Raw genomic sequence first — 22,333 nt, 5'->3', positions numbered from 1 at the left:
CTCTGACTCCAAGACTTGGGCACTTTCAATGAAACTACACTGTCTCTTGCATGATAATTCAAGAGTTCAGGGATCAGTTTTCCAAATTTCCTGGTAAATTTGATCCCAAAGTTCTTAGCATTTTATTTGGATCTAATTGGTTATCATTCAGCATGTGGTCTGTCTTCTGCTACTATTTGGAAAAACCCATTCTCTATCAGCTCTAAAATAGTTCATAGCGTGGTTAAAATTTGCAATAGTTAGCAGTTCCATATCTGTGGGGGTGGTAGAGGGTTCTGTATTTGAAGCAAAGCCTGCTTCATTCTTTCCATGTTGGTAAGCAGAATATCCACAGATTTACTAAAACTTTCTAGGTCCTGCATCTTTCCCTCAGGTTTAGAACAAGCTCATCCCTTCAGGAAAAACTGAAGGAAGAATCATACACAAGATGCAAGAACTTCCAAGCAATGTGGATTTTTTTCTGATTTGTTGACTATTTGAACCCAGTCTGCCACTCCCAAACCCTCCCCAGCTTGTCTCACTCCCTTTCAGACCCTTACCCCCTAAATCCTCACCCCCTATTTGCCCCTCTACTCTTAATGAAAAATTGATACCCATAGAGCCTTCTCAGTTCAGGTTAAATAGAAAGTTAGGCAAATATGTGTAGAATTTGGGTGTAGAAAACAAACCAATCACTTCATGCCTAAAATAGATGCCTTTGATCCTAATCATTTAGGTTAGCTGGCTTACTGTGTTAGTATTGCTAATACCCAGGAAACATGATTGTCCACTTTAAATGCTGTGGGACCAGAGCAATCCCTACTCTGACAGGAAGGATCATAGATATATAAGGGTTTTAGGAAAGAGCATGGGCCTAGGAGTTAGAAGACTTGGGTTCTAATCCCTGCTCTACAATTTGTAAGCTGTGTGACCTTGGGCAAGTCACTTCACCTCTCTGTGCTTCAGAAACCTCATCTGTAAAATAGGGATTAAGATTATGAGTCCCATGTGGGACAGGGACTGTGCCTGACCTGATTACCTTGTATCTACCCTAGTGGTTATAACAGTGGTGACACATAGTAAGTGCTTAATAAATACCATTAAAAAAGGAAAGCCTGGACCATTAATAGTTCATTTTTAATAGCATAAGTGTGTCAAGGTTTGTGTTTAAAAAATCATTTAAAGGGCTGCAAAAGCTAAAATGTCCAATTAAAGCATTTTTTCTCATTAAAAAATATTTTTTAGGAAGGAATATTTAGAGAAAGAAAAATCAGTTAGAAATATTCTTTGCTGGGCATTTTATGCTATGCTCTGTGTGAACCTGTGCTTTCAAAGCTTTCAGATTCAGCTCTTTATAGCTTAGACTTTAAGTACTTGAAGAATTCCTTTCAGCAGTGAGAACTAGTGTTTTCTTTCCTCTGAAATTATCATATTTTTAGAAGTTAACCTTTCTATTTACTGTGAATTTCCATTCATTCTAAATTAATCACTTTGACTGGACGGAAGTTACCGGCTCATTTTGCTTCATGTCCAGAAGAGTAATATGAACACTGTTTTCACGTGGAAAAAAAAGTGGTACTGGTGAAATAAATGGTATTTCTGGGTCCATAGCAGATACAGGAAAATAGTAGTAAGGCAAGGCCCTGGTATGATGGCCCTGACTAATATTTCCTAAAAATGTGTCAAATATAGCAGGGCAAAGTACATAGAATTAATCCTAAACCAAAAGTCTTCATTTCTATCAGAAGCAAAAGTATGCTTCAGGATTGACATTTAAGGCTGAATCAATAGAAAGAGGTACACCATTACCAAATACAAGGCTTCTTCTGAAGTATTTCATGTTTCAATCTTCATAATAATGAAAAACATTCCCTAAATGATCCCTCTAACTCTTAGACTGTGCTGGAAATTAGCTAGAATAGAGGAAAATAGAGATTGTGGGAAAACTATTCTCCCAGATCTTCAAGAGTGTAAGTCAGGTGAAGAGGCAGGTTTCCAAATGTAAACCATTTCCACTCATGGCAATAGATTGCAAGTAATGTTTTTGAGCAAAGCTTAGAGATGACTTCTATTCTGTTCCTTCTTTAAAACGCATCACACCATCTCATTAAGCAGGAAATGGACTCTCTACAATTCTTTTTTTTATATATAAGGAATAGTCCAAGTTGTATATTGCTTGTTTTACAAAGTTCCACATTACTTTAGTGGAGAATTGAAGTGTGAAATGGTATTTATGTCAGAGAGGTAGGCAAAACAATGTATCAAAATAATAGAATTCTGAAATTGGATATTTAAGCACAGTAAAATGGGGTTTCAAAGCATTTGGAAGTATTCTCTCAATATTTTAATTCAACAATGCATTAAAATATAAAATATATACAGAGAAGATTGGCATGATACACTTGATTTGATTTTTTATAAGAAGAATTCAGTATTTAGGATAGATTTGATGATATGTAAATATTTCAAAATTATCTTAAGGCTGGTAAACACTGAAAGGTGACAAAAATATTGTTCCTTCTTGTATTTTATGTAGTTTTACAATGTTCTAAATTGGAAGACTGCTCCCTGCAAAGCATGCCATTTTCACAATCAAATGAATAAGCAAATAATGAAGTCTTTACAGCTTTTTAACCATTTGTAGTTATCAGGTGCCTTCAACAAGATTTTGAGTAGCTCATTGGATGCTCTGAAATGCAGATTAACCCAGGAGATACTCAGAAAATTCTGTGATACTGACTAGTGTGCACTGTCATGGTTTTCCCCCAGTCAACTGCCATTTGCCTATGATATGCCAACATTTGGTTTCACATTATCTATAGCTGGTCAGCTGAAGAAATAAATGTCTCCCAAGTAACTACAGACCACAAATCATCTGGCCTGGATCCCTCTGGTTGGAGGGTCATTCCTAGAGCCTCATCAAACCACTTGCAAATAGCTTAGACTTTTTTATTTTTTTTTTACTTTGGTATTTGTTAAACACTTGATACAATGTGTCACACACTGTTCTAAGTGCTGGGATAGATACAAATCAACCAAGTCGAATGCAGTCCCTGCCCACCTAAAGCTCACAGGCCAAGTAGGAAGGAGAACAGGTATTGAATCCTCATTTTACAGGTGAAGGAACAGAGAAGTTAAGTGACTTGCCCACTGTCATACAGCAGAAATTGGGCAAGGATGGGATTAGAACTCAAGTCTTCTGACTCCCAGGCCCATGCTCTTTACACTAGGCCATGTTACTTCTCTCTTAGGCTCCTTCAGGTCAATTCTTTTCCATTACAAAAGTTCATGCCTTATAAATAAAAATCCTTGAGCTAACTTGATAACTTAGTCCCATTTCAATTCTAAGTTTTCCAAGCGGTGTCATTTAGAATAGGGATTGACAAGCCATTTAGATGGCTTTTTTTTTAACATATCAACCTCAGAAAGTATAGAAGGACTACGGAAAAGAGCTTGGATAGCTATAAGGGGAAAACATTTCATAAGCTCTCTGGGATTCAAAGCACCAAAGTAAGATTGTCAGCTGCTCAGAAAGTGAAGAGAAATACTTTTCAGATGTCATCAAGAATATGTGAGGTTGAGTCAAGGCAATTTAGCAGATGAGAGCCTTCAAGGGGATTGATGTCATTGCAAAGCCCCTTTTAAACCATTACCAAACTGAGTTTTGATGGAGGTTTAGTTATATGTAATATTCCTTAAAACTCAAATGCAAGTTTAAATGTCAAACCAGAGATTATGATTAGGTTATCTATTTTCTTAAGGCTTTACTCAAGGTAAACCAATTTCTAGCCCAAACTCTTTATATAGTGAGGTTAGGGCCTCTTTCCTGCAACACGTGTGCTGCGCGTGCGCACACACACACGTACACCCCCCCCAACTTTAAAAAAAAAAGATTTGTTTTCCTTAACCGTGATTTCAAATTTTAGAATCTGCTCTCTGAAAAATTTGTCCATTTATTTTGGAGAGGAGGAGATTTCCCTCCACTCAACTCTGTGAAGAGTTTGAAGTTTCCTTAACTGACACCCATGAGGAATATTTGTTTATCCCTGGGGGATGATCCTCATTCTCTTTTCTCCAATATAGAGCCTCACCTCACAATGTAGATTTGTATAGTGTGAAGTTCTGGATTGACAATGGTGTCGTAGACCCTAATTTAGGCAAGCTTGCCCCAACATTGCCTAAGAATGCTCACAGACAGCTGTGATGTCACGCTGTCTTGTAACTATTTGTGCCATTTGCAAGCCTCTCTCAGGGTCGCATCTGGAGAGTTTCCAGTACTTTACCAGTCTCAACTATGGGAGAGAGAGTCCTAGCTTGGGCAGTGGCTAGTGAATAGAAGGCTATCTGCTACAAATCAAAACTCATCTGTGTTGGGCAGCAGTGGCACAGAAAAGAGTTGAGGTTGGAGACTCAGGTTTACTGCGCAGAAGGAGGCAGTAGTAAGCCACTTCCATATTTTTACCAAGAAAACTGTATGGATACACTACCAGGATGATTGCAGATAGAGGTAGGTCATTCTGGGAGAGATGTGTCTTTAGCGTCGATATGGGTCAGAGACGACTTGACAACATAAGACAAGCCATATTTCTAAAGAAACAGGAATCACACATATGTTAATGTATGTGAATCAAAAGATAAAACAAAATGAAACCTGAACACTTTGAAATCTTTGACACTATCCAAATTTAAACCTTATTTTTATTGAAATTGGAAAACTAAACATCATAACTACCATCTGAATTACATGCTTTTTAAAACCTTGAAACATCCATCTCTGAGTATGAACCATTTTATAACTTTATGTTGCCAATTCTGCAGCATGTCTTTTCCAAATTTACAGCTCTTTTACAAGCAGGTCCTATTTTGTTCTCAAAAATTACTGTTTTTTTCAAATTTATTAGATATATTTTTTCTAGTTCAATATAGTTACCATTTAACTGAGTGTCAAAAGCTTACAAATCTAAGGAGCTATAGATTGTACTTCTGAATCCACAATTGACTTGATACGTTACTCAGAATATTCATGAGATCATGGTTTCGGGACAATGAAATGACATAATGAGGACAGAGCTAAGTGTAAGAAAGTGTACTGGGCACTAGGGATTAACAATACTAGGGAAATATATATAACTCCCCTTCAGTTAAATGTAATCTTATCAAGGTTTGTGAAAAATTGGTACTATCTCCAGCATTTTTTATGGTATTTGTTAAGCACTTACTATGTGCAAAGCATTGTTCTAAGCGCTGGGGTAGATACAAGCTAATAAGGTTGGACAGAGTCCCTGTCCCACATGGGGCTCACAGTCTTAATCCCCATTTTACAGATGAGGGAACTGAGTAGTTAAGTGACTTGCCCAAGGTCACACAGCAGACAAGTGGCAGAGCCAGAATTAAAACCCAGGTCCCAGATCCTTTATTGTTTTCATGTAAAGATACATCCTTCCTTCATTAATGGACTTGTCCCATATAGGACCTGTTTTGGTTTTGTTCATTTTTGAAGAAACTGCCTGTTGGTATCCCACTATTTGCTAAGCCTTTGCACTCTTTACTGCTGCTCGTCAGGCCGGTCTGTCTCCTGTGGTGGCCTAATACTAGTCCACTACTTTATAACACTGTTGGAGATTATTTTTCATTATGTCTTTAAATTATTGACTCTGCCCTCCCAGGTTGTAAATTCCCCAACCATGCCTGATTCCCCATTGTGTATTCTTTCTCGAAGCCTATTACAGTGCTCTCCACCCAGTAAGCACATAAAAACTACTACTACTACCACCACTTCTACTATCACACCTAATATATAGAAGGTACTTACATGTCCTAATCAGCAGAGCTGTGCTGTTGAGAGAAGTGCTACAATTCTGGTGAGCTGACTCTCTTACTAAACCCTATATATGGAATATAATTTAATATTTGTTAAGTGTTTGCTATGTGGCAGGTACTGTACTAAGTGCTTGGGCAGCTATCAGATAATTAGTTTGGACACAGTTCCTGTCTCTCCCCTCTCAGGGTTGCACCTGGAGAGTTTCCAGGACTTTATCAGTTTTAACTAGGAGAGGGAGAGTCAAGCAGAGGCATATCCATTCTATTACTAATTTGGGCAGTGGCTAGCAAATGGAAGGCAATCTGCTACAAGTCAAAACTCACCTGTGCTGGCCAGCAGCAGTATGGGGGAAGAGTCGAGGGCAGAGACTCAAGTTTACTGTGTGGAAGGAGGCAATGCTAAACTACTTCTGTATTTTTACGAAGAAAACTCTATGGCTACACTACCGGAATGATTGCAGATGGAGGTGGGGCATTCTGGGAGAGATGCGTTCATGGCATCGCTATGGGTTGGAGAGGACTTGACAGCATAAGAAATGACAAAACAGTCTCTGTCTCACCTAAGATTCACAGTCTTCATTCCCATTTTACAGATGAGGCCACTGAGGCACAGAGACGTTAAGTGACTTGCGAAAGGTCACACAGCAAGCAAAGTGCAGAGCCAGGATTAGAATCCAGGTCCTCTGATTCCCAGGCCCATGCTCTTTCCATTAGGTCATATTGCTTATCGACCTTGTCATTGTTCATCTTTTCCTGCCAATTGCTATTGAGTGTGGTTCATAGGAAATGTTTGTGAAACTGGTTTAGAAACTGGATATGTCTTTTGGAGTAGGTCCAGGACTCAATCAATTTATCAATCAATTGTATTTATTGAATGCTTACTATGTGCCGAGCACCGTTAATAAGCGCTTGGGAGAATGCAATATAACAGAGTTGGTAAACACGTTCGCTGCCCACAACAGGCTTATAATCTTGAGGGGGAGACAGTCATTAATAGAAATGAATAAATACATAAAAATATATAGTTATAGGTATGTACATAAGTGATGTAGGACTGAGGAAATGGCAAATTCTGGCAAATTCAAAGGGTGCAAATTCAAGTGGAAGGGTGGCACAGATGGGAGTGGGACATGAGGAAAAGAGCTTATTCCAAGAAGGCCTCTTGGAGGAGATTTGCTTTAAATAAGATTTTGAAGCTGGGGAGTGCGATTGTCTGTTGGATATGAAGAGGGAGGACATTACAGGCCAGAGGCAGGATGTGGGCAAGAGGTTGGCAGCCTGATAGATGAGATGGAGGTACAGTGAGTAGGTTGGCATTAGGGAAGCAAAGCGTGAGGGCTACTTGATTGAGAAAATTGAAAGTATTAGGCGTGATTTCCCTTAAATCTCCCGTGCTTCTTTCCACTCCCTTCTTCCTCCTATCCCTTCTCTAACTTTCCCATATATCCCAGCAGTATCTCAAGAGGACATCTCCTGCTTTCTCTCAAAATCCACCCCCTCCAACTGCACTTATGACCCCATCCCTTCATTCCTTATCAAAGCACTTGCTCCCTCCCTTCTTCCCTCCCTGACCACCATCTTCAACTGCTTCATCTCCAATGGCTTCTTCCCCACTGCTACTAAGCATGCCCATGTGTCCCCTCTCCTAAAAGCACTCTCCTTTGACCCCATGGCTCCCTCCAGTTATCATCCTATCTGCTGCCTATAATTCCTCTCCAAACTTCTTGAGCAAGTTGTCTATCCCCACTGTCCCCAGTACCTCTCCTCCAAATCTCTCCTTGACTCCCTCCAATCTGGTTTCCATCCCCTTCACTCCACCGATACAGCTGTCTCAAAGGTCACAAAGGTCTCCTTCTTGCCAAATCCAACAGCCTCTACTCCATCCTAATCCTCCTTGACCGGTCAGCTACCTTCAACACTATCAACCAACCTCTTCTCCTGGAAACATTATCCAGCCTCGGCTTCACTGTTACCATCCTCTCTTGGTTCTCCTCCTATCGCTCTGGCCACTCATTCTCAGTCTCTTTCTCAGGCTCCTCTGCCTCCCACCCTCTAACTGTCAGTGTCTCTCAAAGTTCAGTTCTGGGTGTCTTCTATTTTCCATCTACACCCACTTCCTAGGAGAACTCACTAGCTCCCATGGCTTCAACTACCACCTCTATGCTGATGATTCCCAAATCTACATCTCCAGCCCTAATCTCTCGCATTCTGTGCAGTCTCCAATTTTCTCCTGCCTTCAGGACATCTCTACGTGGATGTTCTGCCAACACCTCAAACTTAAATGTCTAAAACTGAACTCCTTATCTTCTCACCCAAACCCTGTCCCCCAATGATTTTCCTATCAATGTAGACAGTACCACCATCCTTCCTGTCTCACAAGCCCATAACCTTGGTGTTGTCCATGACTCTTCTCTCTCATTGAACACACACATTCAATCTGTCACTAAATCCTGTCTGTTGGACCTTCACAATATGGCTAAAATCTGCCCTTTCCTCTTATCCAAACTGCTACAACATTAATCCAAGCACTTATGATATCCCACCTTGATTATTGTATCAACTTCCTTGATGACCTCCCTGCCTCCTGACTCTCCCCACTCCAGTCCAAACTTAACTCTGCTGTCTGGAACATATTGCTCCAAAATCACTGGGTTCTTGTTTCCCCACTCCTGAAGAACCTCAAGTGGTTGCCCATCCACCCGTCTTCGCATCATATAGAAACTCCTTTCCAATAGCTCTTAAGAACTCAATCATCTTGACCCTGTTACTTTACCTTGCAGCTTTCCTATTACAACCTAGTCCACACACTTCACCTCTCTAAAGCCAACCTACTCACTGTATCACCATCTCATCTATTTCACCACCGACCAGTCACCCACATCCTGCCTCTGGCCTGGAGCGTTCTCCCTCTTTATATGCAACAGAAAATTATTCTCTCTACCTTCAAAGCCTTATTGAAGACATATTTCCAAGAGGCCTTCCCTGACTAAGCACTCACTTCATCTTTTCACATGCTCTTCTGCATCACTCTGATTTCCTCCCTTTATTCACCCCTCCCTCAGCCCCAGAGCACTCATATAATATCCCTAATATTTATTTATATTAATGTCTTTCTCTCCCTCTAGACTGCGAGCTCATTATGGACAGGGAATGTGTCTACGGACACTGTTATATTGTACTCTCTCAAGTGCAGTGCTCTGCACACAGTAAGTGCTCACTAAATATGATTGATTGGCTGAGTGGTAATAGGAAAGCAGCTAAAGTAAAAGGGGGCAAGGTGATTGAGTGCTTTAAAGCCAATGGTAAGGAATATCTGTTTGATGCAGAGGTGGATGTGCAGCCACTGGAGGTTCTTGAGGAGTGGGGAGATGTGGTCTGAATGTTTTCTTTTTTTAAAAAAAGATCCAGGCAGCAAAGTGAAGTATGGACTGGTGTGGGGAGAGACAGGAGGCAGGGAGGCCAGCAAGGAGACTGATGCAGTAATCAAGGCAGGATAGCATAAGTGCTTGGATTAATGTGGTAGCAGTTTGGATGGAGAGGATAGCGTGGATTTTAGCAATGATGTGATCTGACAGGATTTAGTGACAGATTGGTTATGTGGGTTGAATGGGAGAGATAAGTCTAGGATAACACCAAGGTTACAGGTTTGTGAGACAGGAAGGATGGTCATGCTGTGTACATTGACAGGAAAGTCAAGAGGAGGACAAGGTTTGGGTGAGAATATAAGGAGTTATATTTTGGACATGCTAAGTTTGTGGTGTTGGCAGGAAATCCAAGTAGAGATGTTCTGAGGTAGGAGGAAATGGTAGATTGAAGAGAATGAGAGAGATCAGGGCTGGAGATATAGATTTGGGAATCATCCACAAAGTGATAGTAGTTGAAGTTATAAGAGGGAATGAGCTCTTCATTGAAGTGGGTGTAGATAAGTAATAGAAGGGAACCCAGAACTGAATCTTGCAGGAATCCCACAGTTAGGGGGTGGGAAACATAAGAAACCCACAAAAGAGATTGCAAATGAGAGGCCAGAGAGATAGAAGAAACACAGAGGACAGTGTCAGTGAAACCGAGGTTGGGTAACTTTTTCAGGAAAAGAGGGTGGTTGACAGTGTTGAAAGCAGATGAGAGGTTGAGGAGGATTAGGATGAAGTAGAGGCTGTTGAATTTGGCAAGAAGGGATCATTTCTGATCATTGAGAGGAGAGTTTCTGTGAAGTAAGGTGTGGAAGCCAGATTGGATCTTTGAATCTAGTGGTGACAGAATGAAATTCTGGGTTTCCAGTGAAAATGTTTGTGTGTAGATCAGTACAAAACCTCAATCTTCTGTGCACACTCAGAGAAATTTAGCCAACAGTTCCTCTCTATCTACTTACACTCCACCTCTACTGGGAACTGAGCTTGAGCTTGCTTCAGGACTCAAATTTGCAACTTACACCTGTGCCTTGTTCACTAGACTATGTTTGAGCCAACTACATTCAAATCGTTTTTATTCAGATGCTGTTGGTCAAGGAGAATAACTCCTTTATATTTTTGCATTGGCCCAAGAACCTCTTTTTGAAAGTCAAAGAATGCAAAATCTTAATTGTGCCTCATTATCAGGTGGACAATGCTCTATTAACACCAGCTCAGAGTTAAAATTACTCTGTCTTGGTGTAGTCCACTTACTGAAGTTTTATTATGTGGAATTTTGTGAAAGATCCTTTGAAATATATCTTGCATATGGAACACCTGGTTCTCAAAGAAACATAACTGGGTTAGATAGCAATACATTGACATATGGGTGAGTAGGTGCATCCACATTTCTTCATGAAAAATCAAATAAGGAACACCTGTTCCTACACAGGTGAAATAGCTGAGCTCTACTTGGGTGCTTATTCATAAAAGAATTAGTGTCTGCCATTTTGCAGCAGAGATACAGCAAAGTTCACACAACTGACTCATAACTATTCTTAGCACCTCAAAGGTTCCCTGTCTGTTCTTGTTCCCTTTTTCAACATCCCACAAATAGTTCCCTACAAATAAACCTTTCTACACCATGAAAACACATATTAGCTGCATAAAGGTGTTGGGCAAACATGTCTCTCAAGAGGACCATTTTTTACAGAGAGATAGCATTTCAATTCTGCAAGAAACATCACTGCTCTATTCTGTGGCTGTTATTCGCATCCATTAAGAATAATTATTTTTTTTCAATAAATGTAAGTCACCTCATCTGTGCATAAATCCCTTTATATTTGAAAAATAAAGATATCATTATAAAGATATAATGATATATTGATATAATGATATATATAGATAATATATAGATATATATTATATGATATAATGATATAATCAGCGTGGCTCAGTGGAAAGAGCCTGGGTTTTGGAGTTAGAGGTCATGGGTTCGACTCCCGGATCTGCCACTTGTCAGCTGTGTGACTGTGACTGTGGGCAAGTCACTTAACTTCTCTGTGCCTCAGTTACCTCATCGGTAAAATGGGGATTAGCTGTGAGCCTCACGTGGGATGACCTGCTTACCCTGTATCTCCCCCAGCGCTTAGAACAGTGCTCTGCACATAGTAAGCACTTAACAAATATGAATGTTATTATTATTATCATTTATATCATTAAAGTTATGTCATGCTCAAATAGAAACTGTCAACTCTGACTCATTCTTTCAGTTACATGCCAAAGGACACGACCAAATGAGGGGTAGACAGTGGGAGCAGTGAAAAAAGCAGTCATTGAGCCAGCCCGGGAGACCTTGGGGGAAGAGAGACAGGAGAGCCAGGGAGAGATCCAAGTGAAGAGAGGCAGGGAGAGACTAGAAAGCTACCTCTTCCTTTGATATCTTTGCTCCCTATGCCACCAAGCCTTCTCTACAGCTCTGGTGGCCTGGCATTCTCTTAGATCTTCTACTGTTCCTTGGGGAGACTGGCACGATGAATGTGCAGGAGTTTGGTATAACTCACCAACATCTTTACTGTGTTAACATGGCTAATTCTCCCTTCTGTAGTAGGTTTAAAAATTGCTTCCTTAGAATCACGTCTACTTGTTTTACATAAGCAGGGCTCCAAAAACAGAAGTAAACATGATATTTCCTCCCCAAACATATGCCATTATTGACCTCTTCTAAAGTTTATCCCATTCACCTTGTTCTTCATATACACATGTGGACATTTCTAAAACTCAAAAAATGTGGCACATTAGTGGAATACTGGTTTAAATTGAACTTCCAACTATCCCAGAATCTGACAAATCAAATCATTTTAATGAACCACAGCAAACAGCTCATGTTGAAACAGCTGTAAGCACAATATGCAAATCGTGTTTACTGGTAGCTTATGCTCCAGAGAAATAATCTTTATATGACTGCTTTATTATTTACATTAGTTTTTGAAATTTAATTTTTGTCAACATTGACAGATGCCATCCATGTTAATACTTGGATGGCTATATATGGAAAATGCTAAACACATGCAGAAATCTCATGTTTGTGAGCTGATAATGTGGTTGACAAATGGGTTTAACAATATCCAGTCCTTTCTAAGCAGTCGGCTGAAATTCACCTGAGGTCTGTGGTAACAGAGTGAGGAGGAAGGTCAGAAGAATATGAATGAAGAAAGAATAAAGTAAGGGCTCTAGAGAGCAGGGGGGATAATAAAAGCATGACAGAGGGTGATTAATTATATTTCAGAGTCAGATCATTCCCAGAGAATATCTGCATGTGAGAAAAGTTTCTAACCTTTGCAGTTGTAATTAAATGAGAGATACACTAATCTAGGCAGAGCAAAGACTATTTTATTCCTAAAACAGTACTAATGCACATATTAAAATTGTTCATTTTAAATAAGCACTTTACTACATGGTGCATAAAGTTGACAGAATTGAATACACAATGCAGAAAGTAGTGTTAAACCTACTGGAGAAGAACGTTTCACTGGGGGATGATTAAAATTGTTTTTTGGTTGTTGGGTTTTTTGGGTTTTTTTAAATACTGAAGGTTAGGGAATACACTTTCCCTAAAAGTTTGGGTATAGATTTCCCAGGAAATCTTTGAATTTTTTATTGGATGTAATTTGAGTTTAAGGAGTTTTGAATAATATTCTATATATCTTGGATTTGGGAATTTGAATAGCATGGTTCTCCCTATTGCTTCTTTACATGGTTCTTTTATTCCCACTATCAAAAGTTTTATTTGACCCAGTAAGTAATAAAAACAGAACAATACTTCTAACTTAAAATAAAACTCCTACAGCTAATTGTGGTGATAATTGTTTTATCATTAACACATAAGGAAAAAGAGCTACTCTTTTTTAGAAATATGTGAATCATGTCCAGATCTGAGTCAAGTACACAGAGGACCAATGAGTAATGCTGGGCAATATGCAACTCATTTTATAAACTGAGATAGTAGATAGATTTGTAGGATCATAGAGCTGGAAGGAACCTTGAAAGGAGCCTGCTAAAGAGACTCAGAATAGCCCAATCCCTTGTCATCCTGGCAGGTGAATGACTATCCAACAATGGTTGTTTCTTAAAGATCTCCAAGGATGGAGACTTCTCAACTGATAGTCAGGAATCAGTCAATCAATAGTACTTTGAGCATCTATGATGTGCAAAACACTGTTACTAATTATATAAGAGTATAACAGAATTATTAGACATGACCCCTGCCCTCAAGGAGCTTACAGTCTAGTGGGAGGCAGACACTAAAATAAATTACAGATAGGAACAAAAGAGAAAGAGACTGTTTAATGGAGGTTAGTGCATAATAGGAAGTGTACATCAGTGTTACAGAAAACTGGGAGTACATAAGTACTTAAGGGGCATACAGGTGTTGAGGTGGCAGTTGGAATATTAGAGGGGGAGATTAGGTAGTTTGAATGGAAAGGAAGGGACAGATTCTGGAAATGTCATGGAGGAGGAACTGACAGTTGACTGTAAGCTCTTCATGGGGAGGGATCATGTATATCAACTCCATTGTACTCTACTTTCCTAAGCGCTTAGTACAGTGCCCTGTGCACAGTAAATGCCCAATAAATACCATTGATTGAATGATTGAAGGATTTGGCAAAAGATTAAATAGGGGGGTTGAAATGGAGGAACGAGTCAAGGCTAATGCCAATCAATCAATAAATCAACTAATTGTATTTATTGAGCATTACTGTGTTCAGAGCACTGTACTAAACTCTTTAGGAAAATACAATACAACAACATAACAGACACATTCCCTGCCCACAACAAGCTTACAGTCTAGAGGGGGAGGCAAACACTAAAGTAAATAAATGAATTATAGCTATGTATATAAGTGCTGTGGGGTTAGGGCAGTGGGATGAATAAAGGGAGCAAGTCAGCTTGAGCAAGGAAGCTGATGCAGTTATCAAGGCGGGATAGCATAAGTGCTTGGATTAATGTGATAGCAGTTTGGATGGAGAAGAAAGTGTGGATTTTAGTGATGGAGACCCAGAACTGAACCTTGAGAGGCTCCCACAGTTAGGTGGTGGGAGGCAGAGGAGGAGGCTGCAAAAGAGTGATAGGAGGAGAACCAGGAGAGGGCAGAATCAATGAAGCTGAGCCTGGATGATGTTTCCAAGAGAAGAGGGTAGTCAACAATGTCAAAGGCTGCTGAGAGGTCGAGGAGGATTAAAAGGGAGTAGAAGCTGTTGGATTTGGCAAGGGATCTTTTGTGACTTTTAAGAGGACGGTTTCTGTGGAGTGAAGAGGATGGAAGCCAGATTGGAGGGGGTCGAGGAGAGAATTGGAGGAGAGGATCTTGAGACAACAAGTGCAGACAACTAGCTCAAGGAGTTTGGAGAGGAATGGCAGAAGGAAGATGGAAGATGGGGTGGTAACTGGAGGGAGCCATGAGGTTGAGGAAGCGTTATTTTTAGGATATGGGAGACATGAGTATGTTTGAAAGTGGCAGGGAAGAAGCCATTGGAGAGTGAGCAGTTGATGGTGGTGAGGGAGGGGAACGGGGAGAGGGAAAGTGTTCTGATAAGGTGTGAAGGTATGGGAACAAATACATAGGTGGAGGGGGTGGGTTTTGAGAGAAGGCAAAAGATCTCTTGTCATACTGCTGGGAAGCATGGTAGAGTTGAAGGATGGGCAGGAGAATGGAGGGAAGTTGAAGAATGGGCAGGAGAATGAAGGGACTGGAGAGGAACAGGTGAGATTTTAGGGAGATCATGCCTGATACTTTCAATTTTCTCAATAAAATAGGTAGCCAGGTCATTTGGGGCAATGTTTGAGGGAAGCAGTGGGACAGGCAGTTTGAGGAGGTAGTTAAACATCTGGAACAACTGGTGAGGGCAATGGGCATGGATGTCAGTAAGGATGGAGAAACAATTTTGCTGGGCAGAGGAGAGGGCAGAGTTAAAGCATGCAAGGATGACCTTGAGGTGGATAAGACTGGCCTGATATCTAGATTTCCACCAGCAGAGCTCTGAGGCTTGTACACAGGAGCAAAGGAAGACTAATATGATAATAAGGATTTGACCAGTGTAGAATATACTGGAAGGACCACTTGCCTTCTCTTTTAGGTCATATTACTTTAGATGCATTCTAGCTTTCAGCTTCTGGTCAGCTCTGACCACCAGGTTCTTAACAATAAAAAGCTTGTGTGATAATCTGGGTGGTAATGAATAGTTTTATGACAGGTAGATTTTAACATTTAAATTTTCCTATAACCACTTAACCTGAAACCACTTTGGTGAGTTGGCTCCATGCCTCACCCATGAATCTTTTGTCTTACATATATGGTAGCTGCCATGGAAATTGCTTCCTGCATTTATTATATAGAGGAGCAGCAGCATCAAGCACTTTCCAAACAGAGCATTTCCCACTACAAAGAACAGAAACTTCTTTCCGTTATCTTCAAGTCTCTCCATCACCATAAATCTTGATTGACTGAGTCTGGCATGTACTCAAAGAGAAAGCTGATAATCTTCAACCAAGAAATGTGAGTTCCTTTGCTGACTTCTGATTGGATTAGGAGACATCTTTTTTCCTCAGGGAACTCCAATTTTAATTGTCTTATGAATATTATTTGAATGTATTACGACAAACCTCAGGTGATTGATTGTTAATTCATATGCCTTATTTCTACAACGCCATCTCTGTGAAATACAAAATATAACTTCCTTAATCCTAAACATGGATTGCCATTTTCATAACTTCTTGTCCTGAAGTATTTTTTTTACTGAGGAACAGATTAATCCACTTATCATAATCACCACCTTAAACTCAGGAAAGGAAGATAAATAGACTCATAGAATTCAGCTCATTATGCTTCTAGTTCTACATTAATGTTATTATATTTTTCACTGAATTTGGGTTTTAAAATAAACAGCCATTTTGGATATCATATTCTTCGGTGATTTTTATCTTTACAATTGGCTATGTTAAAAAAATGTTTTAGTTAAAGAGGAAGCAGCATGGCCTAGTGGATTGAGCATGAGCCTGGGAGTCAGAAGTACCTGGGTTCTAATCCTAGCTCCACCACTTGTCTGCTGTGTGACCTTGGGCAAGTCACTTAACTTCTCTATGCCTCAGTTCAGTTATCTGTAAAATGGGGATTAAGACTGTGAGCCCCTTATGGGACAGGGACTGTGTCCAACCTGCTTTGCTTGCTTATATTCACTCCAGCTCTTAGTACAGTGTTTGGCACATAGTACACACTTAAAAAATGCCACAATTGTTATTAAAGGTAGTGGGAGTGAAATATGAGATGATGTTTGTTGAGCAGACCTGAGGAAAATAATGAGGATGGAAAAAAATGACATTTTGTGGGGGGGATATACAGCAAATAACAGAAAGATCTTCAATTTATCTGAAAAGAATGCAGGAACATTGATTAAAAATAATAAAAGTTCTTTACAATCATTTCTGAAAAGCTTGATGCTTTTACATTCCATAATAACGAGGTAACATTTTGTTCTTATGCATTAATTTCTCACATCCTCAATTTCCAACAGGCTCTCTCCACCCTTATCTTTATTCCTACCCCTGCCCCTACTCTTACCTTCATCTTATCGCAAGTTCTTGCCCTAGGACTAGAGCTTTATGCCTGTTCTTTAAAGCAATGTAGACTTTCCTGGTTTTCAGGATATAAAAATCAAATGAAAAAAAGTGGCATGTATTACAGAGGCCACGGACATCAATCAATCACTCAATCAATGATATTTATTGAGCAGTTACTGTGTGTATAGCATTATAATCAGTGGTTGGGAGAGCATTCATTCATTCAATAGTATTTATTGAGCGCTTACTATGTGCAGAGCACTGTACTAAGTGCTTGGAATGAACAAGTCGGCAACAGATAGAGACAGTCCCTGCCATTTGACGGGCTTACAGTCTAATCGCGGGAGACAGACAGACAAGAACAATGGCAATAAATAGAGTCAAGGGGAAGAACATCTCGTAAAAACAATGGCAACTAAATAGAATCAAGGCAATGTACATTTCATTAACAAAATAAATAGGGTAATGTAAATATATACAGTTGAGCAGATGAGTCCAGTGCTGAGGGGATGGGAAGGGAGAGGGGGAGGAGCAGAGGGAGAGGGGGGGAAAAGAGGGTAAGCTGTGGAGAGGTGAAGGGGGGGCGGTAGAGGGAGTAGAGGGAGAAGGGGAGCTCAGTCTGGGAAGGCCTCTTGGAGGAGGTGAGTTTTAAGTAGGGTTTTGAAGAGGGGAAGAGAATCAGTTTGGCGGAGGTGAGGAGGGAGGGCATTCCAGTTCCGCGGGAGGACGTGGCCCAGGGGTCGAGGGAAGGATAGGCGAGACCGAGGGATGGTGAGGAGGTTGGTGGCAGAGGAGCGGAGCGTGCGGGGTGGGCAGTAGAAAGAGAGAAGGGAGGAGAGGTAGGAAGGGGCAAGGTGACGTAGAGCCTTGAAGCCTAGAGTGAGGAGTTTTTGTTTGGAGCGGAGGTTGATAGGCAACCACTGGAGGTGTTTAAGAAGGGGAGTGACATGCCCAGATCGTTTCTGCAGGAAGATGAGCCGGGCAGCGGAGTGAAGAATAGACTGGAGCGGGGCGAGAGAGGAGGAAGGGAGATCAGAGAGAAGGCTGACACAGTAGTCTAGCCGGGATATAACAAGAGCCTGTAGCAATAAGGTAGCCATTTGGGTGGAGAGGAAAGGGCGGATCTTGGCAATATTGTAAAGGTGAAACCGGCAGGTCTTGGTAACGGATAGGATGTGTGGGGTGAATGAGAGAGATGAGTCAAAGATGACACCGAGATTGCGGGCCTGAGAGATGGGAAGGATGGTCGTGTCATCCACGGTGATAGGGAAGTCTGGGAGAGGACCGGGCTTGGGAGGGAAGATGAGGAGCTCAGTCTTGCTCATGTTGAGTTTTAGGTGGCGGGCCAACATCCAGGTGGAGACATCCTGGAGGCAGGAGGAGATGCGAGCCTGAAGGGAGGGGGAGAGGAGAGGGGCAGAGATGTAGATCTGCGTGTCATCTGCATAGAGATGGTAGTCAAAGCCGTGAGAGTGAATGAGTTCACCAAGGGAGTGAGTGTAAATGGAGAACAGAAGACGGCCAAGAACTGACCCTTGAGGAACTCCAACAGTTAAAGGATGGGAGGGGGAGGAGGCGCCTGCGAAGGAGACCGAGAATGACCAGCCAGAGAGATAAGAGGAGAACCAGGAGAGGACGGAGTCTGTGAAGCCAAGGTGAGATAAGGTGTGGAGGAGGAGGGGATGGTCGACAGTGTCAAAGGCAGCTGAGAGGTCAAGGAGGATTAGAATGGAGTAGGAGCCATTGGATTTGGCAAGAAGGAGGTCATGGGTGACCTTAGAGAGAGCAGTCTCGGTAGAGTGGAGGGGACAGAAGCCAGATTGGAGGGGGGCCAGGAGAGAATGGGAGTTAAGGAATTCTAAGCAGCAAGTGTAGACGACTCGTTCTAGGATTTTGGAAAGGAAGGGTAGTAGGGAGATAGGGCGATAACTGGAAGGGGAAGTGGGGTCGAGAGAGGGTTTTTTTAGGGTGGGGGAGACATGGGCATGTTTGAAGGCAGAGGGGAAGGAGCCATTGGAGATTGAGTGGTTAAGAATAGAAGTTAAGGAAGGGAGGAGGGCAGGGGCGATGTTTTTTAAAAGGTGAGCGGGAATGGGGTCCGAGGCACAGGTGGAGGGGGTGGCACTTGCGAGGAGGGAGGAGATCTCCTCTGAGGATACTAGAGGGAAGGATGGAAAAGTAGGGGAAAGGGTTGATGGGGAGGAGGGGAGAGGGGGAAGGGAGACTTTGGGGACCTCAGACCTGCTTGTGTTGATTTTTGTGATGTAGTAGGTGGCCAGATCATTGGGAGTGAGAGATGGGGGAGGGGGAGGAACAGGGGGCCTAAGGAGAGCGTTAAAGGTTCGGAACAATTGGCGGGGGTGACGGGCATGGGTGTCGATGAGGGAAGAGAAGAAGTTTTGCCTGGTGGAGGAGAGGGCAGAGTTAAGGCAGGAAAGGATAAATTTCAAGTGTGTGAGGTTGGCTTGGTGCTTGGACTTTCGCCAGCAGCGCTCAGCAGCTCGAGCATAGGAGCGTAGGAGGCGGACAGGGGAGGTGATCCAGGGCTGTGGGTTAGTGGAGCGAGAGCGGCGGAGGGAAAGGAGGGCGAGAGAGTCGAGATGAGTAGAGAGGGTGGAGTTGAGAGCGGAGACCTGATCATCGAGAGTGGGAAGTGAGGACAGGGCGGTGAGGTGAGGAGAGATGCTTTTGGAAAGACGGATGGGATCAAGAGAGCGGAGGTCTCTGTGGGGCAATAGCAAAGATTTGCAGGGGGAGGGAGTGTGAGAGATGAGGCAGGTGAGAAGGTTATGGTCAGAGAGAGGGATTTCAGAATTGGTGAGGGAGGAGATAGTGCAGCAGTAGGAGATGACGAGATCGAGGGTGTGACCGAGTCGGTGAGTGGGCACGGTATGGTGGAGCAGGAGGTCGGCAGAGTCGAGGAGGGATAGCAGGCAAGCAGCAGAGGAGTCATCGGGTACATCCATATGGATGTTGAAGTCTCCGAGGATCAGAGTGGGCAGAGAGAAGGAGAGAAGGAAGGTGAGAAAGGAGTCTAGGTGGTTGAAGAAGTCGGAGGTGGGACCAGGAGGGCGGTAGATGACAGTGACAAGTATCTGGAGGGGGTGGTAGAGGCGAATGATATGGGCTTCGAAGGAGGGGAAGGAGAGGGAGGGGGGAGGAGGGATAGTGTGGAAGCGGCAACGGGGTGAGAGGAGGAGGCGTCGGCTTCTTACCGGGGAGGCTCAGGGAGTGGGAGAAGGAGAGGCCTCCGCTGGAGAGAGCAGCGGCGGAGACTATGTCTTCGGGAGTGAGCCACGTTTCTGAAAGGGTGAGGAGGAGAGAGCGGGAGAGGAAATGGTCATGGACGAAAGGTAGTTTACCTGTAATGGAGCGGGGGTTCCAGAGGCCACACTTGAAAGTAGCTGTGGGTGCAAGGGGGGGAGGGGGGAGAGCGGGGGGAGGGGAGGGTTTGGATGGGAAGGAGGTGACGGGGCCCTGGACGGGGAGAGGGGGATGAAGGGTAGTGGTGGGACAGGAGGACTGGGATGGGGCATGGGTGGGGAAGAGGGAAGGGGGGAGGGGGTGAGGAGGGGGTTTGGTGGGGGGGAGAGTAGGGGGAGGGGGAAGAGGGGTAGCGCTGGTAAAGTGGGGTTCTAGGGCGGGGGGGGAGGGAGGAGGAGGCAGAGGAGAGAGTGGAAAAGAGCTGAGCGAGAGAGGGGAAGGGGAAGGGGAGGATAGGAAGGGGCGGGCGGGAGGAGGCAGGGAGGAGGGACATGGTGAGGCCAGAGGGGTTGGTGGCAGTACTGACAACAATAAACAGTAACAAACCAAATCGGTAATATAGCAACATGATACAGTATGATACAATACAATAGTGTTAATAAGCGGGCGATGACCAGGGTCGGGGGTAGGCTTGATTAAGGGCCGACCTGATCAAACTCAAAGTCAGGCGGCTGATGAGGCCAGAGAGGTGGGTGGCGGCACTGACAACAATAAACAATAACAAGCGAAATCGGTAATATAGCAACATGGTTCAGTATGATACAATACAATAGTGTTAATAAGCAGGCAATGACCAGGGTCGGGGGTCAACCCGACCCGACCCGATCAAACTCAAAGTCAAGCGGCTAGTGGCTGAGAGAGTCCCGGAGCTCATGACCAAATGTCTCAGAGGCGGCGGTGGGGGCCCTGAAGTTGTCCGGGGGTGGTTGCGGGCGTAGGCGGCGGCTAAGGTAAGGTAACACGGTGAGAACAAGGACATCGTTGCCCGGGGCGGGGGCAGGGGAGATGAATCACCTCGAGGGGGAAGAGGGAGTGAGGCCTTCCCAAAATGGCCGCTTCAGGCGGAGTGCGGGGGCGGTTGGGGAGCACAATGTCCCCGGGCCCGAGCAGGGGGACACAATGTCCCCGGGGAAAACAATGTCCCTAGGGCCGAGCAGGGGAGCACAATGTCCCCAGGCCCGAGCAGGGGGGCACAATGTCCCCAGGGTCGAGAAGGGGAGCGCAATGTCCCCGGGCCCGAGCAGGGGGGGTGGAATGGGAGCTGGTGGCTGGGGGTCTGTGGGGGCGAAGATCGTTAGTGTCAGAGTTCCCGAGCGGGGGTGCGGAGGTCCAGGTTGGAAAAGGATGAGGCGGGCGCGGGTGTGGGCGGTCCAAGGCGCAGCTCCCCGGGGGAGGCGGAGAAGGCGCAGATGAGTCGGCGAGCGGCAGGCGAAGGGGGGCTTGTCGGGAATCGGGGCCTGGCAGGCCGAAGCTGCGCCTCGGGGAGCAGAGATCCCGAGCCCACGTGGTAATGGCTCCAAGGGTCCGGGCGATGACAAGACTCAGCTTCCCAGGAGAGAGAAGCGGTCCCGGCGTGGATGAGTCGGCGGTCGGTAGCCAAAATACAACAGAGTTGGTAGACACATTCCCTGCCCACCAGAACTTTATAATCTAGATGGGGAAGTGGGCATTAAAATGAATTATACATCTGTATAGAAGTGATGTTGGGCTGACGGTGGGGTGAATATCAAGTGTTTAAAGGGTACAGATCCAAGGGCATAGGTGACACCAAAGGGAGAGGAAGTAAGGGAAATGAGGACTCAATTGGACTCTTGAAGGAGACGTGATTTTAATACAACTTTGAAAATGGAGAGAACAGTTGTCGGTCAGATATGAAGGGAGAGGGAGTTCCAGGCCAAACAGAAGTTGAGGGCAAAGGATTAGTGGAGAGATAGATGGAATCTAGGTATAGTGAATAGGTTGGCATTGGAAGAGCAAAGTGCGCAGACTGGGTTGTAGTTGGAAATCAGCAAGGTAAAATAAAAGGGGGCTTTAAAGCTGATGGTCAGCTGTTTCTGTTTGATGTGGAGGTGGATGGGCAAGCATTGGAGGGTTTTGAGAATCAGGGAAAGGTGGACCGAATATTTTTTCAGAAAAATCATCCAGGCAGCATACTGAAGTAATCACTCGAGTGAGGAGAGACAGGAGGCAGGGAGGCTGATGAAGTAATCATGAGTAAGCTGGTTGTGGGTAGGGAATGTGTCCGTTAATTATTATTTTGTACTCTC

General features: G+C 43.5%; 1 protein-coding gene and 1 non-coding gene across 2 annotated transcripts in view; both read left to right on the top strand.

Annotated features, from left to right (window-relative positions):
* Positions 1 to 22,333, top strand: part of TAFA1 (TAFA chemokine like family member 1) — a 542,679-nt gene that overhangs the window by 294,409 nt on the left and 225,937 nt on the right. The gene's annotated exons all lie outside the window — the stretch shown is intronic.
* Positions 5,976 to 6,113, top strand: LOC114806747. Its single transcript, XR_003754809.1, has one exon. It is a non-coding gene; the product is annotated as a small nucleolar RNA SNORA7 (small nucleolar RNA).

The sequence above is a fragment of the Ornithorhynchus anatinus genome, chromosome X1 (genome assembly GCF_004115215.2).
Source record: "Ornithorhynchus anatinus isolate Pmale09 chromosome X1, mOrnAna1.pri.v4, whole genome shotgun sequence".
Lineage (NCBI taxonomy): Eukaryota > Metazoa > Chordata > Mammalia > Monotremata > Ornithorhynchidae > Ornithorhynchus > Ornithorhynchus anatinus.
This window is presented reverse-complemented; position numbering and strand designations above follow the sequence as displayed.